We start from the raw sequence: 16435 nt of genomic DNA, 5'->3' as shown, positions 1-16435 counted from the left end.
CGTGCCTGGCCTGTCAATAGGACTGGAAGGGTTCCCAGGGGAGCAAAGAGCAGGGAGCAAGGCGAAGAGTGAAGAGGAGGCAAGGGCTAAACCTTGCAGGTCCTTGGGGTTCATCTTATGGGTTTTGGTTTTTATGCCAAGAGAAACGGAAGCCAATGGAAAGTTTTGAACAATCTGACATGATCGGACTGGCATTTTGAACAGATTCCTCTGGCTGCTGTGTGGAGAACAGGTTAGGAAGAGGAGAGACTGGAAGTGAAGAGAACATGAGGTAGCTTTTGGCTTCCAGGTGGGAGAGGTGGTAGTCTGCCCTGGGGCGGAACCTGGACTAGGGCGGAGGCCCAATGGGTGTATCCTGGAGAGAGTGGGTAAACTTAGGAGAGACTTAGACCGGATAGGGCTTGATTGGAATTGATGGGAACTGAGACTTGGCTGGGCTTGGGTGGGGAGCGTGGCGGCCTGGAAGACGCCCAGGCGTGTTGCACAGACTGATCGGGAGTTGTCGTTAGGATGGTGTGAAAGGAGCACGCGAAGATTAGCCGGAAACGTGAAGATCGGGAGGAGACCGAGGCTTGGCAGAGCAGTCTCTCTGCTGAGTTTCCTGTACGCCCGCGGCTCCGCCCGACGCAGGCTGGCCCTGGGATTCCGCCACGCTGGCCACAGGTGGACTGGGAGAGTGCCGGAGCCCCGGCTGTGATGCGGTCTGGTGTGAAGCCCGTCCTTGACAGCGACGGTGCCAGATGGAGCTGACAACCTCCTTCGGGGAGTGACAACATCTGAAACTAGGGACATGGGAAAGGTCACACGAGGAGAGGGCAGAAAGTGGGAGTCGTCAGGAAGGAAGAAGGAGTGAAGAGCGGAGCTGAGGCAGAAGGAGCGGAAGGACTGCAGAGCATGGGAGAGGACTGACGGCCCCCCCCCCCCCCGCACGTGGCTAGGGGACAGAGCCAGGCTTGCGTGCCCGGCTCTGAGGTTGATTCATTGGGGCGGGGACCCAGAACAAGGCAGTGACCTCGAAGGCTCTGTTCTGTCTCCTCAACCATGAAACAGATGCCACAATATCTTTTTCTTCAGCTCATGAGGATTAAAGAGGCACACGAGAGAGTGAAAGAAATTATTTGCAACACGTAAGACTATTAGAGAACCAGTATCTAGAATCGAACTGGGAAAAATCTACAAATCAATAAGAAAAAAAAACAGCCAACCCCATGGACAAACAAGCAAAAGACTTGAACAAGCACTTACCCAAGAGGATAGAGCATAGCTCAAAAATTCAGAAATACATGGAAATGAGATCAACCTCATTAATGAGGGAGATAGAGTGAGGTTCATCCGCAACAACACAGATGAATCCTATAGACGCAGTGCTGAGTGAAAGCAGCGAGATCAAGATGAATGTATGAAGTAGGAGTGAATGTATTTAAAGTTTTAAGCTACCATTAAAACTATACTTAAATACTACACATGCATATCAGATTGGCAAAATTTGACAAATCTGTTAATACCAAGTGTTGATGAAGAGCATGTGGAGAACCAGAAATCTCAATGCTGCTGGTGGGAATGTGATGAGTATAAGCATTTTGGAAAACACTTTAGCATTATCTAGTAACCTGAAGGCAGGCACATTGCACAACCCAGTAATTCTATTCTTGGATATACACCTCTAAGAACTTCTCTACGCTGGAATGCATATACAAGCTTGTCTGTAACTTTGTTCGTCACCTCATGCTAGAAACAACACAAAGATCCATCAACTGTAGAGTGAATACATAGATTGTGATATATTCGCATGATGGAGTATACAGCGCCAAAAAATGAATGAACTATGCTATGGGGAACAACACGAATGAGTTTTACAAACACCATATTGAACAAAAGAGGTAATATATACTATACAATTTTACTTTAAAAAATTGGTAACACTAAACTCTCTATAATGGAGTTTACATTGCAGAGCATATATTGTTGAGCAAACTATCAAGAAAAGTAAGGAAGCAATGATCACAAAAGTTGGAAGGCTGGTTGCTTCTGGGGAGGGGAGGGTTCTGGGGTAGACAGGGATACTTGGGGCAGAGGGGGTCCTGCAGTGCTTGAAGGTATTCTATTTCTTGACCGAGGAGGTCTTTATCCTAGTGTTTGCTTTGTGATTGTTCATTATACTGTACATTTGTTTTGAACACTTTAATCTAAGAGTATTTTATTTCACAATTTAAACAGGTTTAAAAAAAAAAAGATAGCTAACACTTGTAAAATGCTTGGCACAGCGCCTGGCCCATATTAAGAGCTCAACAGATGGCAATTTTATTTACTGTTATAACCCAGTTGTTAGAACCGCACTGTATCCTAAGCAACCTTCCAGCTCCCGGATTGAGGGCGAGTCTCCATGAGGCCTGGCTTTGAGGTGAAGATTCTGGGCTCCTCTATTTCCCAGGGTGGCCTCCAAATAAACCTCGTTGCTTAAGACAGCACTCTCGCTTGATATGTGGTGGTTTACTGCATTGTCTCAAACTCTACCAAAGTGTGCTGCCAAATTTTGGCAAGATGTAAAACTTTTTTTTTTAAATGTGTCTGTTGCTAGGCAATTCCAGAAATTGAGATTGCTGAACTGAGCACCACGTCATGTGGCATACAGCCAGAGTGCAGCCTGCTGCTGGTCAGAGGTCAGGGGTCAAAGGTGGACGCTGACCTCAAGCTGGTGCCAAAGACATGAGGACATGTGAGAACTTGACCTGCTGATCCATCAGGGAAGAAGAGCCACACCCAAACAGTGCTGATTCAGGTGAATCCCAGGATAACTGAGGATGCCATTTAAACCCTTGGGTGTAGCCCCCAAATCCACAGGAAGGTTGACAGTCCCTGATTTAAAGGAATCTGAGAATATCTCTGCTCCTTACACACCTAATAATGGAATCCCCATGCCATGCTTATGGGAGGGGTCATTGTGTCTAATAGTGAATTATATTAACAGCTAATAATTATGGGGTGCTAATCATATGCTGGGCATGGTGCTAACATTTCAGCAGTTCAGTAACTGGCTGCAGGTCACACAGCCGCTGAGGGCTGGAGCCAGGAAGAAGGATCATTCTCATTCTCTGGTTCTAGAAGGAAGGCAGAGCCCAATGTTTAGAAGTTATATGGGGGGGGGGGGGCAGGTTTTGGTACCGAGAAGCAAAAAATGTCCTAATAGTGAAATGGGGAATTTTAGGGCACAAGAAATTCTCTCTCTCTAAGCAGAGGCAGCAAATGTTTCAGAAGAGATTCCTGCATTGGATGGCAGGTTGGACTAAATGCCTTTCAAGGTCCTTTCAAAGAAGCCATAATTGTAAGTTTGAGTCTTGATAGAGCTTCCCATAAGGGGCTGTGCTATACGCTTATTTTCATTTAAAATAGGAACCTCCAAAGTTCAGTGCATACCCGGACGTATAAGCTATTTGAGTTCACTTTCATGTGGATGTTCATGAACTTCCTCAGAACTGGTGAGGCACAGGAAAATGATTTTCCCTATGGGCTTGTTTTCTTTTTAGTCTTTTAGCTGACAGTAGTTCTAAAGAGGCTTTCTGCCCGGCAACAAAGTAGCTTTCTTAGCTTTGGAAGAGAAAGAATTTGCATTCTACGCTCTCCCACACTTATTTCTTTAATTTCAGACCGGAGGTGCTGATCTTTTTGCTCGGACTCTCCTGCCACCCCTCCCGCGATCAACAACGTGTGTCGGGTGAGGACAACGTGTGTGGCATTAGCAATGGCATTGGGGAGCATCAGGGGTGTTCAGAATCTACCCTTTAGAACTGAAATGATACGTCTGGCTTTGTTTCCAGGGTTACAGAAACTTCTTTGGTCTATTTCCATGACCGTGTCCAGTGGAAATGCATTACTTTCTGCTTTTCAGGCTGCGCTACCTCCCTCCAGGATAATGGAGGCATACAGTAGCATCTCTAGTTGGGAGTTGGCTTGGGTCGAGCCTTTGCCATTACCTGGCAAAACCGGCTTTATTTTCTAAAGCAGTTTTAGGTTCATAGAAAATTTAGTCGTAGAAAGTACAGCATTTCCAGCTGCCTGTTGTCCTCACACATGCACAGCCTGTCCCTCTGCCAACATGCTGGACCAGAGTGGTACATTTGTTATAATCCATGAACCTACGCTGACACCTTCTTATCACCCGGAGTCCGTAGCTTGCATTAATGGCTCACTCTTGGTGTTGTGCATTCTCTGGGTTTGAAGGAAGATATAATGAAATGTATCCACCCTACACTTCATTCGCCTAAAAATCCTCTGTGCTCCACCTATTCATCCCTCCCTCTCCCCAACCCCTGGTGACCACAAATCTTTTTACTGTCTCTGTGGTTTTGTCTTTTCCACAATGTCACAGAGTTGGGATGTAGCCTTTGTAGCCTTGGTATGTAGTCTTTTCCGATGGACTTCTTTAAATACACCTTATAAGGTAATAAGCATTTAAGGTTCCTCCATGTCCTCTTGTATCTTAATAACTCATTTCTTTTTAGCGCTGAATAATCCTCCATTGTCAGGATGTACCACAGTTTATTATTTATCCATTCATCTACTAAAGGACATTTTGGTTGCTTCCAAGTTTTGGCAATTGTGAATAAAGCTGTTATAAGCAACCATGCGCAGGTTTCTGAAGAGATGAGTTCTTAATTCACTTGGGGAAACACCAAGGAGCATGATTGCTGGATATATGGAGAGAGTGTATTTCATTTTGTAAGCAAAAGGCATCCTGCCTTCCAGGGTGGCTGTACCATTTTGCTTTCCCATCAGCAATGAATGAGAGTTGCTGTTTCTCCACATCCTCGCCAGGATCCACGTTCTGGATTTTGGTGATTCTAATAGGTATGCAGTCGTTTCTCATTATTGTTTTAATTTGCAATTCCCTCATGACAGAAGATGTTGGGAATCTTTGTGCTTATTTGCCATCTGTATAACTTCTTTGGTGAGAGGTCTATTCCTATCTTTTGCCCATTTAAAAAATCGGGTTGTTTGGTTTCTTATTGTTGAATTTTAGGAGTTCTTTGTATATTTTGGCTAACAGTCTTTTATCAGATATGTCTTTTGCAAGTATTTTCTTCCAGTCTGTGGCTTGTCTGTTCATGCTCCTGAATGTACACTATTTTAACAGTGCTCTGCTAGATGTTGTATGAGCATATAAAATATACTTAAGACAGAATTTCATGCTTTTAAGTTGCTTATTGGGAAGTACCTATTTCCTGGATACAGAAGGATCCCCATTGCTTCTTTTATTGGCTACTAGTGAAACTCTTGTGGGGGTGGGAAACACTCCAGAGAATCAGTATATTTGGGAAACTTGCTTGGATATTATTTTATGTGCTGAGAGTTCCATGATAAATTATACTTTGGTGGCTTATGTATAGAAAAGCTTGAGACTCTGACTTGTCTGGGCAGACAAAATGTTATTAGCATTCTAAGAAATGTCAGTGACTGATATTTATGTATTCCTGTACAGGCTCCTTTGACTGATGTTACCTCACTGAAGTTGCACAGTGACTTATCCAAGGCAGAAACATGGCAGTTGGGCCAAGGGAAAGAAATTTTATTCTATTTATATGGCCTTTTAAAGATTTTGAATTATTTGAAAATACTTAACCGAAGGGGATCATTTCTGCATAGTACAGAGTCACAGGTAGTACACCTCACAGGACTTCACATTTGGAGTCGGCGTTTGCTTATTATACTGAATTGCATAATGTCAGCAAATGAACAGGACATGCTCTAACTTCAATCAGTATTATCCAGAACTCTTCAGTGTAGTCATTCATAGGCACACAAACCAACAGAACAAAACAGGGCCTGAAAACCCAGTGTGGACTGGATGTTGAGTGGGCTCTGTCTGGGTGTACTATATCAGCATTAATTCACTGATGCCAATGCCATCTTGGAGCATAATGTTCAACTCTAAATCTTAAACGAAAAGGAGATGCCAACGTTTAGCAGACTTGTGGAATGAACACTAGGGAGACAGAGTAATTTGTTAAGGCAGACAACGAGCTGGACCCAATATCCAGGACAGATGCTCTTTACAATTGGTCCAGTTCCAAAGAGGAAGAAAGAGTCCAAGTGTCCACATGTGCCATTCCTCAGAGAAGGTCAGAGACTGAGAGAGGGCAAGGTAAGGCAAGAAAGAGAGGGGATGGTTGTATCTCTGACCAGGAAGATATGCTGGGTCACCCAACTGCAGGCCCCTCTTCGTGGTCTGATACAAGACTTCTTCAAAACTGACCAAGCTGCGAGGTTCCCAAAGGCAAAGATTAAAAACAGGAGCTGCGGAACGTTAACGAGGACATGTGGAATCTGCGGTGCAAAGTTCATGGGTGTGGAATCTCCGCAGGCGTGGCTCCCAGTCTCAGCTGTGTCCTTGTTAGTTACATGACCTTGGGCAACTTAACTTAAATCTCTGGGCCTTTATTTCACCATTTGCAAAGCCAGAATAATAATTTCTTCCATTCAATACCATCACAGGGATGAAGAATAATTTACATCAAATACCTGGCTCATAGTAGGGGCTCAATAAATGTTAGGTGATTTAAAAAAATCATCCAGGCCTTATTCCATGTGTTTAATGAGTTCACTGTAAGGAAAGCCCAGATGCACTTTAAATACACTTCTGCTTGTATTGCTTCCTTTAGAAATGAAATACTAATGTATTACCTCCTTAAGAGTTTTGGTAGGTATATTGCTACTAAGATGCTTTTGGTTGCAAGCAGCAAAACCCTCAATTTAAATAAGCTTTAAATATAAAGCAATTGTATTTGTTCATGTAACTGCAATGTCCCATGACAAATGTCAGATTCAGGAGAAGCTTGATCCAGCAGCTCCATGATACAGTAAAAGATCTGGTTTCTTCTTTTTCTGCTCTGCTGCAGATCAAATGAGAGGATGCATGTAGGCTTGGTGCACAGTGAGCATTTTAAAAAGGTTCAATAATAAACATAATAATACATCCTGATTCTTGGATCCTACTCTCCTATGTTTTCCTCTATCATGCTTGTGTTTCTTTACCTGGAGCCTTAAAACTCTCTTTTTGCTCTACTCCAGCTTCTGTTTCCATAGATGCTTTTCTCTCCTTAGAAATTCTTCTCAGTAACATCCTTGTGTCTATTTCTGACCTCATCTCTAATTTGCCAAGGTAGCTTTCAGTGCCTGGAGGTATGACAATAAGAGAAAATGATTTGGGAGTGCAGAGAGGAGAACGGGAGCTGTGAGGAGCAGGTGGTGGGAAGCCTGGTATGGACCCCACCTGCGCCGCAACCTCACCCCTGCTGAACCAGAGGTTGACTTCTTGTTCCCAGGCTGGGTTATTTGGAAAAGGAAGAAGAATGTGTTCTGTTTGTTCATGTGGATTTACATAAGAAACACATTCTCCCTCTTCAGGCTGTGGAGCTCATTTGTCGACAGACTGCTGAAGAGCTGAGCTTGTGGGTTTATTTATTTTGGAAATTCAAAGGTCGAGGCTCTCTGCCTTGAGAAAGCCTCCCCCAGGTGCGTCTAAGATGGTGCGTCCTCACCCCTTCCTTCCTTTTTTTGTCAAGGCCGGAGGGCTTGGGAGGATTCACACTCAAGTTTCCCACACAAAGAGCTGCTCATGAATTCCTGCCCTTGCCCACACTGGGGGAGACCGAAGTTTCCCAGAGTGCTGCTTGCTGCTCAGTCTTCATAATCAGGGAGGGATGACAGCTAGCGGCCATTGCCGGCCACTCTATGCACGCCGCACGTATAATAATAGCAACGGGAATAGCTGACTGTTAATATGGTGTTTACCATGTGCCACGCATAGTTGAAATCATACGATTATATATTAATTTATGTTATTTCTCCTCGGAAGGAGTAGCTACCAGCATCCTTATTCTATAGATGAGGACCTAGGCTCAGAAAGGTTAAAAATCTTGCTCAGGGTCCTTCAGCTCGTGTCAGAGCCTGGATTCGAAGACAGTTGGGCTCTGTGGTCTTAACCAGGAGACTGCATTACCTCCCCATGGGGGGGCTTTAGTATTCTTAGCATACCCATTTTATAGATAAGGAGACTGAGGCACAGCCAGAAGAAGGCCAGAGACGCCAGAGCCTGGGTCTTATCTGCTATGTCATGCTGCTGCCTCCAGGGATGTGTGGGGGCATCTCCCAATCCCGCACTTCATGTGGGAAGTAAGCTGAAGACATCACTAGGCTGGAGCAAACAGGGGCAAGGCCGAGAATGCAGACCCCATCAGTCCTGGTATGGCTTCGGAGGCCCTTGTCATCAACATATTGTGTCCCGGGCACCAGGGGCCCCACTGGCTTGTGCTTTTCCTGCTTCCTGATCTTCATTTTCACCAGGGCTATTAGTCAGGGTGTCCTGGGTCCCTCAGGGGACTTGGAAGCATCAGACACCACACTCCTAGTCCCACTGGTTAAATAAAGGAACTAGCAAGAGAAGGCATCATTTAAAATGTGATTCTTTTGGGACGCCTGGTTGGCTCGATTGTTAAGCTAGTCTGCCTTCGGCTCAGGTCATGGTCCCAGGGTCCTGGGATCGAGCCCCACATTGGGCTCCCTGCTCCACGGGAAGCCTGCTTCTCCCTCTCCCACTCCCCCTCTCGTTGTCTCTCTCTCTGTCAAATAAATAAGTAAAATCTTTAAAAAAAAAAAATGTGATTCATTTATTTACCCCACGACTCGTTCCCTCAAGGACTTGTGACAGTGCACAGAAATGCCTCACCTTCTAGGAAAGAACATCAATCAGGGCTGTGTGACGATGTGGCCAGATTCCCAGCCCGTCCCATTCCCTTCCCCAGGGACCTGGATGGCTCCCACCATCCTGCTGCCCCGGGGTTTCTTTATCTGGAGATTGGCCATCATGTATCCCTGGTGGATTTGGGCAAACATCAGTGACAGTTCATGTAAAGCTCCTAGCCCTGGCCTGGCCTACAGAAGGTGCTCAGTGGCTCAGTGGATGATAATGATGATGATGAATTTTTATTCCCAGGCAGAGAATGACGCGGTAGTGGCTTAACCAGGGGCAGTAATGGCTAATGCTCACCGAGCACTACTAGGGGCCAGGAGGATGTTGAGCTCTTTGCATGGATCACCTCACTTAAGTCTCACTGCAACCATGTGAGATTGGTACTCTGATAGCCCTATTTTGCACATGAGTAAACCGAGACCCACAGAAAATGTTAAGAGCCCTCCCCAGGGTCGCAGAGCTCATGATCTCTAGCCAGGCTTCACACCTAGCCAGGCAGGCTCCAGGGCCCGTGCCACTACCCCTCTCGCTGGGGAAAACTGGTTGGACTCAACATCCTTGTAACAGTCCTTGTCAGCTGAGCCTTTGACAGATCCTGGGCGGCAGTGAGTTCAAGAGAATGTCTGCATCTTGAGAAATTCCTGAGGAGCAGACATTCTGAGGGTTCAGTTAGTGCAGTGTGGTGTGGTTTCTCCGTCGGCCAAGATGGGATAGAAACAACAGATTATCGAAGGGCTTGAACTGAAGGTGCTCATGACCTTGGCTCAGGAAAGGGGAGAGCGAACAGGGGAATAGGTCCAAGATCCACCTTAGGAAGGCATCTTCAGGGGCGCTCAGTTTGTTGAGCATCTGACTCTTGGTTTCAGCTCAGGTCCCGATCTCAGGGTGGTGGGATTGAGCCCCACGTGGGGCTCTGCACTCAGTGAGGAGTCTGCTTCTCTCCCTCTGCCCCTCCCCCCATGCACGCGTTCTCTCCCTCTCTTTCTAAAATAAATAAATCTAAAAAAAAAAGAAAGGGATCCTCAGTCCACTTGAATGCACGGACATATGGATGATGAAGGACCCACAATTCTCTGTGTATAATGGCTACAATAATTTTAGTCTGAAAAAGTGTCAAGACAGTGAAGTTCCTGTTTTGGCTATTTCAAAAAAATGAATATATGGCACCCATAGGATACTCAATGCACATCCCTTTTATTGTGATTTATGCCTAAGAGATATTGGCCCCCTAAACTATCTGGCAGGAAGCACTCCTAAAGCCCCCCATCTCAATCACCATCACAGCAGAATGATCCAGAAAGGCCAAATATAGCATTTGTGCCATTTCTGTGCAGTAGACATTGTGTGATCATAATTGTAAAACAAGCAGGATCCTCAGTGGTCCAGCCTTCTGGGCTCATCCTCTTCTTGTGACCTGGAGTAATCGGCAGAGTTCTGTCCTGCCCTTCGGTGCGACCCTGGCTCTCCTCAGGATTTCCAGAGACTGTCTCTGAGGGCTAGTGGTCTCCTGCTCAGCCCACCGGGGCTTGAGCTTGCTTTATCCCTGCCCATGTCACCCTCTGCTGTACAAAGCCCTAATTCCCTTATCCTTTGTGCCTTAGCTTTGTGCTTGGTCTAAGCAGAGGAACTGGGGCACAGCAGAGTAGAGGCAGTAGGAAAAAGCCAAATGTCCTGTTCCTTGTCAGGATTACTGACCGTGTTCCCTTAAGGCCCTGGCTTGGCATCATCTTCATGGGCTTGCTCTTCCTCAGGAGCTGCTGTCTGCCCCACTGACCCGTTCCTCCAACCCTCAAATGCCAGTTACTTCTTTACAGAACAGAGGTTAGCTCATTCTTCATTTTCCCCTTTACTTCCCAGGCCACGCCCAGAGCTTGATTGTCTCACCCCTAAAGTCTCATCAAGGCTCACATAGCATGTTTATTTTTTTTAAGATTTTATTTATTTATTTGAGAGAAAGTGAGCACAGAGGGAGAGTGAGAGAGGGGGAAGCAGACTCCCCACTGAGCAGGAAGCCTGATGCGGGACTCGATCCCAGGACCCCAGGATCACGACCTGAGCTGAAGGCAGATGCTTAACCAACTAAGCCACCCAGGCATCCCAGTGTCCATTTTTTTAAAAAGTGACCTCAAACAGAAGATGGCCATACGATATGACTGACTAAGGGATGGAGGCACCGGAAACCAGGGAGAAGACATGGCTGTCGGCTGGCGTGGCCTCCCTGGGCTTTCAGGAGAGAAGGTGGAAGTGGGGCTGAATAAGAGGGATGGATGGGAACGGATGAGCGGGGAGCCAGGAGGGGGGCATCATAGGGAGGAGAAACAGCCTGAGCCCAGGTGCGGAGCTGCCGTGACCCCTGGTCCCCGGGATGGACAGGTGAGCGGGCTGGCGGGTAGAGCAGGGGTCCTCCCAAACGGGAAGGAGAAGCAGAAAGCCGAGGACTGTGGATCCCCTGCCAATTGTTTTCTGGTAGCTTCTCTGAAGTGAGCGTGTTGATTGCGGTTCCCTGTGTATGAGACACTCAACGATGTAAACTGCTAGGATGCAGCTTTCTAATTAAGTCAATTTTCTTACAACGTGTGTTTGTTTATTACAGAGAGCTGTGGTAACACAAGGGAGTCGTGTCAACCTTGTCTCATGCACCAGCTGAACTTGGTGACACCAGCAACTTGGATCCCAACAGATGGGGTGTTACGACTGCACTGCCAGGGAGGCTGCCCGGGGCTGGACCGCGCTTCTCTCAAGGTGCTTTGTGTGCACTGTGGGGCAGCTTGACCTGAGCGAAGGCAGCAAACACGCCTCAAGTCGGAACCCCAGCCGGAGTCAATAACACAGTGGTTCTCAAACTTCAGCCTGTGTCTGAGTCACCTGCGAGACGTGTTAAAACATAGAGTCTTATATCCGTCTCCCTGGAGACTCTGATTCAGCCGGTCCTGGGCAGGGATGGTGATTTTGCATGTCTAGCAAGTTCCTAAGTGCTGCTGGTTGGGAGATCACACTTTGAAAACAACAAGCCTACTCCAGAACCTTGACTTAGAAAGCTCTTCCTCTCCAGGTCTTCTGTGCCCTCAGGGACTTCAGAGCTGGGGAGAAAAGTGAATGGAAGCCAGAAGATGGAAACAACCCACATATCCATCAACAGGCGAATGGACAGGCAGAAGGCGGTATATCCATACAGTGGAATACTATTCCACCAGGAAAAGGAACTCGATACTGACACACGCTACAACATGGATGAACTGGGAAGGCATTATGCGGAATGGAAGCAGCCAGCTGGGGCCTGCTGGGGCCACATAGCGCACAATTCCATGGATAGGAGATGCCCAGAAGAAGCAAATTCGTAGAGACAGAAAGCAAATTGGTGGTTGCCAGGAGGTAGGATGGAATGGGGAGCCACTGCCTATTGGATTTCCATTTGGGATGATGCAAACATTCTGGAACTAGACAAAGGTGATGGGTGGACAACACTGTGAATGTACCTAATGCAACTGAACTGAACTCTTTAAAATGATTCACATAGTCAGTTTTATGTCATGTGTCTTTTACTGCAATAAAAAGTAAAAGGAGTGAATGGAATTTTTTTTTTTAAGAATTTTTATTTATTTATTTGACAGAGGGAGAGAGAGCACAAGCAGGGGGAGGGAGAGGGAGAAGCAGGCTTCCCGCCGAGCAAGGAGCACGATATGGGGCTCGATCCCAGGACCCTGGGGTCATGACCCGAGCCGAAAGCAGTTGCCCAACCAACCGAGCCATCCAGGCGCCCTTGGAATGCTCTTTTGATTCAAATTGTGGAGCCAGTTGTAAGGCTTCCAGGATACAGTCTGGAATGCAAAGGGCCTAAACCAGTGGTTCTCAGCCCTTATTCTGTGAAGATTCATCTCGGGAGTTTTTATAACACAACCTTGTCTTACTCAGGTCCACGTAAGACCAATTAAATCAGAATCTCTGGAGGTGAGGTCCAGGCACCAAAAATTTTAAAATTCACCTCCAGACCTTTGTAATACACAAGCAGGATTGAGAACACTGGCTGAAAATCTCAAGGGCCAAGAGGGCTGACAGCCCATGTGCACACCGACTTGGGCTTCATCCTAGACGATGCACAACCATCTTCTCGTGAGGTGCCGTGCAAGTGGTCTGGAGAGCAGAGCGAGGAGGATTTGGACTTGGTTTGAAAATCAGTCCCACTAGCAACTCGCTGTGTGATCCTGGGCAAACCAGATCACCTCTCTGAGATTTGTTTTTGCCTATGGAAAGCAGGAGTCTCTTTTCTCCTTTGTTTTTTTGTTTTGTTTTGTTTTGTTTTTTAGATTTTATTTATTTATTTGTCAGAGAGAGAGAGAGCGCACACAAGCAGCGGGAGGGGAAGGCAGAGGGAGAAGTAGGCTCCCTGCTGAGCGGGGAGCCTGACATGGGGCTCGATCCCAGGACCCTGAGATCATGACCTGAGCTGAAGGCAGACGCTTAACCGACTGAGCCACCAGGTGCCCCTCTTTTCTCCTTTGGAAAGAACACATTCCAGAGGGTTTCTGTGGGGCTTACATGAGACAGGCTGGTTTCCCGGTTATAACAAGTGTTGGACACTGCTTTGTATCTCCTTCTAGACTGGAAGGGAGACACCACGCCATATTTGTGAGAGAACTCTACCACCGCAGTATCTTGTACTGTGAGTTCAATTTTCTCCCTCCACCTGAGGAGAGGGACATGTTTAGATTGAGAATTCATGATAATGGCCTCTCGATTCCATAATATGCAAGTAGAGGAGGAAATCCTTTCTGTGCTCGGAATTTCTTCTGGGTCCCGAGCTTTATCATGATGTGAACATACTCTAGGTTAAAAACAGGTAAGTTCACACAAAAATTCCTAACAATAAATAAAATCGTTTGGATTTTTTTCATGTTTCCGTTCAGCCCTTATTCGTAGGTAATATAGGTGATATATTTTTATTCCACTATAATTATATGCATTGATACACTCTTAAACTGTGCTTTTTTTTCACTCAGTGCTTCATCTTCTGCATTTGTCCTGTTTCTACAGTTCTTTATTATTAACATTTTATAGGCTACATAGTATTTTGTTGACTAGCCTTACTATGATTTACTTTTATATTCCTCTATTGTTAAAGCCTTTTGATTGCTTCTCAAGTTTCAATATTGCTTCTAAAGTTTTGATATTAGAAATTGTGCGCAATGAAATTATTTCTGCATATAACTTTAACTTCCTTTGGCTTATTTACTCAAAATAAAATTCCCATAAATGTTTGGATCAAGGGGCCTGAACATTTTAAGGCTCTTAAATGCACCATTAAATGGTAAAGGACTCTATCAATTGGTAAAGGACTCTATCAATTTAGGCTGACAGCATGGGGGGGTGGGTGGGTGCATCATTTTCAACAATGTGCCAGCACCGAATTTCATCATTTGAAAAAGGTTTTCAAATTGTACATCTATAATCTAATTTAAGAGAAGCTAATAAGTTACTGGGTCTGACTTTTGGGCATGCATAACCTTTCTTCCCCATCCCTTTTCTGGCGGCATCCCCACTCTCTTGTAAACTCCTGGAGGGCAGTTTACAAACCTCGCACATTGTAGAAAATCAACAATTACTTTTGAGAGCGATGAAGGATTCAGGCAATCATCTTCCAGATAATTCTTTGGTTTTCTAATAGCAGTCTTCTTTTTTTAAAATAAAGTAAATTACACTTTATTTCTGTTATGTTGGTAGCCTCAGAGAGCTGTTTGCTGGAAAAAAACGTATGAAGATTTTTACTTGGTGGGAAGCAGACCTCCCCATCACCAAAGGAAGGCGGCTACAGCTGTGCTGTCTCCTGCAGCCCCTCTGTATCTCCCATCTCCCGACACCTGAAGAGCTGGCTCCAGGCGAAGCCAGGGAAAGCTATTTGCAGGGTGTATGGAAGAAAAATGAACACAGACAAGCCCCTCCTAACCTATGGAATTCAGTTTTGGCTCCTGCAAGCAGGAGGAGGTTGGTCCATGCCCAGATGTCCTTATATTTGGTCCCATTGACTAGGACAAATCTTGGGGATGAAAACCTGCTGTGAGTTCAGTAATGTTTTTTAAGTGACTATGTATGTATTCTATTGATTACAATAGGGTCCATATGAAGTTCAAAAATAGTAGTAAAAATATGCAGGAGACCAACTTATGCAGCCGCGCACACAATGTTTGGTGTACATTTGCATTCTCGAGTTATTTAGGTGTCCTTCTTTGCCCATGCTGCTCTGAGAATAAGCCAATATCTCAATATTATAACAGAGAGGTGCTTACTGAGTTCAGGTGACTTGTAACCAGTAATTGACTAGTATTTAATACTCTAAGCTACACCCGCCCCCGAGGCCTAGGAACTCCTCCTTACTTTTTAATATTTATTTATTTGAGAGAGAGAGAGTGCAAGTGCATGCGCGGGCAGGGGGAGGGGCAGAGGGAGAGAGAATCCCAAGCAGACTCCTCAGTGAGAGCAGAGCCCATTGTGGGGCTCGATCCCATGACCCTGAGACCATGACCTGAGCTGAAATCAAGAGTTGGACGCTTAACTGACAGCCACCCAGGCGCCCCCTCCTTACTTTTTAACTATGGCTAATTTTAAAAGGTCCATTCCCTGCCTGTCCACCTTCTTCTCATAGTGACAGCAACAAACAATTAATGGCATTTCTTAAATGTCTCGTTGCCTGAAATAACATCTTCTTCCAATTAAAAAGTACGAAAGGCTGCACCTCTCCTCTGCTCTCTTCATTAGTGTTGGATCTTCACCTCTCCCTTTCCCTTCAGTTTTGTCTAAGACCTCACATACTGCTCAAAATGGAATATGTTCTATGATTACTGGGGAGGGATTGTTTGTGATGATGGTTTTCAAAGAAAATACATGCTGGTGGTTTGTAGGAACTTGACCTGTACCTACGTGTCCCCTTGTCAGAGGGCAGCAGAGTCTCCGAGGATCCTGGCCACACTTGGGTTGTTGCAGGAATGAAACCCCCTTATCCCCCTTCTCCATTCCTACAGAGACACTCTGGCCCTAGTTTACACTAGCTCCCCTCTTCAAAATTCAACTCAGCATATATCATTTTTAAAAAAGATTTTACTTATTTATTTGAGAGAGAGAGAGAGAGTGAGCGAGCAAGAGAGAGAGAGCACAAGCCAGGGGAAGGGCAGAGAAGCAGGCTTCCCACTGAGCAGGGAGCCCGATGCGGGGCTCGATCCCAGCACCCTGGGATCACGACCTGAGCCAAAGGCAGACGCTTAACCGACTGAGCCACTCAGGCGCCCAACTCAGCATATATCATATTACAGATTCTTAAACTCAAGGCAACAGAGAGATCATAATCCAGAGATATCCAGGCCTGGTTTTTCATCAGTCTCTTGGCAAACAAGTGTAAAATACATATTCTGGCCCCCTGACCTGTCCAGACTCATCGGGACTGCATGTGGACATGAAACCTGCATGTGGGAAAGCTCTTCTTGTGCCTCTGATGAACAGCTGGGGTTCAGAACCACTGACCCGGCCTAACTTGACCTAATATGACCCCGTGAGACACCTCTGACTATACTCTCTGGCAGGTGGTTGGGCATGACCTCCGGCCCTGGCATGACCTCCGACCCTGGCACACTTCACAAGTGGTCTGAGTTGAACCAGTTCTTCCTTATGGCAAATTGAAAGACATTTCCACCACAAATGTTT

The 16435-nt window shown here is 45.9% G+C and overlaps 1 long non-coding RNA gene across 2 annotated transcripts in view; it reads left to right on the top strand.

Moving 5' to 3' along the window:
* Window positions 1–12304, top strand: part of LOC113910921 — a 29360-nt gene extending 17056 nt beyond the window's left edge. Inside the window, exons 2-5 of one of the 2 annotated variants that reach the window (XR_003516322.2) lie at window positions 2579–2779; window positions 3235–3322; window positions 3645–3712; window positions 11340–12304. This is a non-coding gene — a long non-coding RNA (uncharacterized LOC113910921). The remainder of the gene's footprint in view (window positions 1–2578; window positions 2780–3234; window positions 3323–3644; window positions 3713–11339) is intronic. The other variant, XR_003516321.2, reaches the window with a different exon arrangement.
* The last annotated feature ends 4131 nt before the right edge of the window (window positions 12305–16435 follow it).

The sequence above is a fragment of the Zalophus californianus genome, chromosome 12 (assembly GCF_009762305.2).
Source record: "Zalophus californianus isolate mZalCal1 chromosome 12, mZalCal1.pri.v2, whole genome shotgun sequence".
Classification (NCBI taxonomy): Eukaryota; Metazoa; Chordata; class Mammalia; order Carnivora; family Otariidae; genus Zalophus; species Zalophus californianus.
This window is presented reverse-complemented; position numbering and strand designations above follow the sequence as displayed.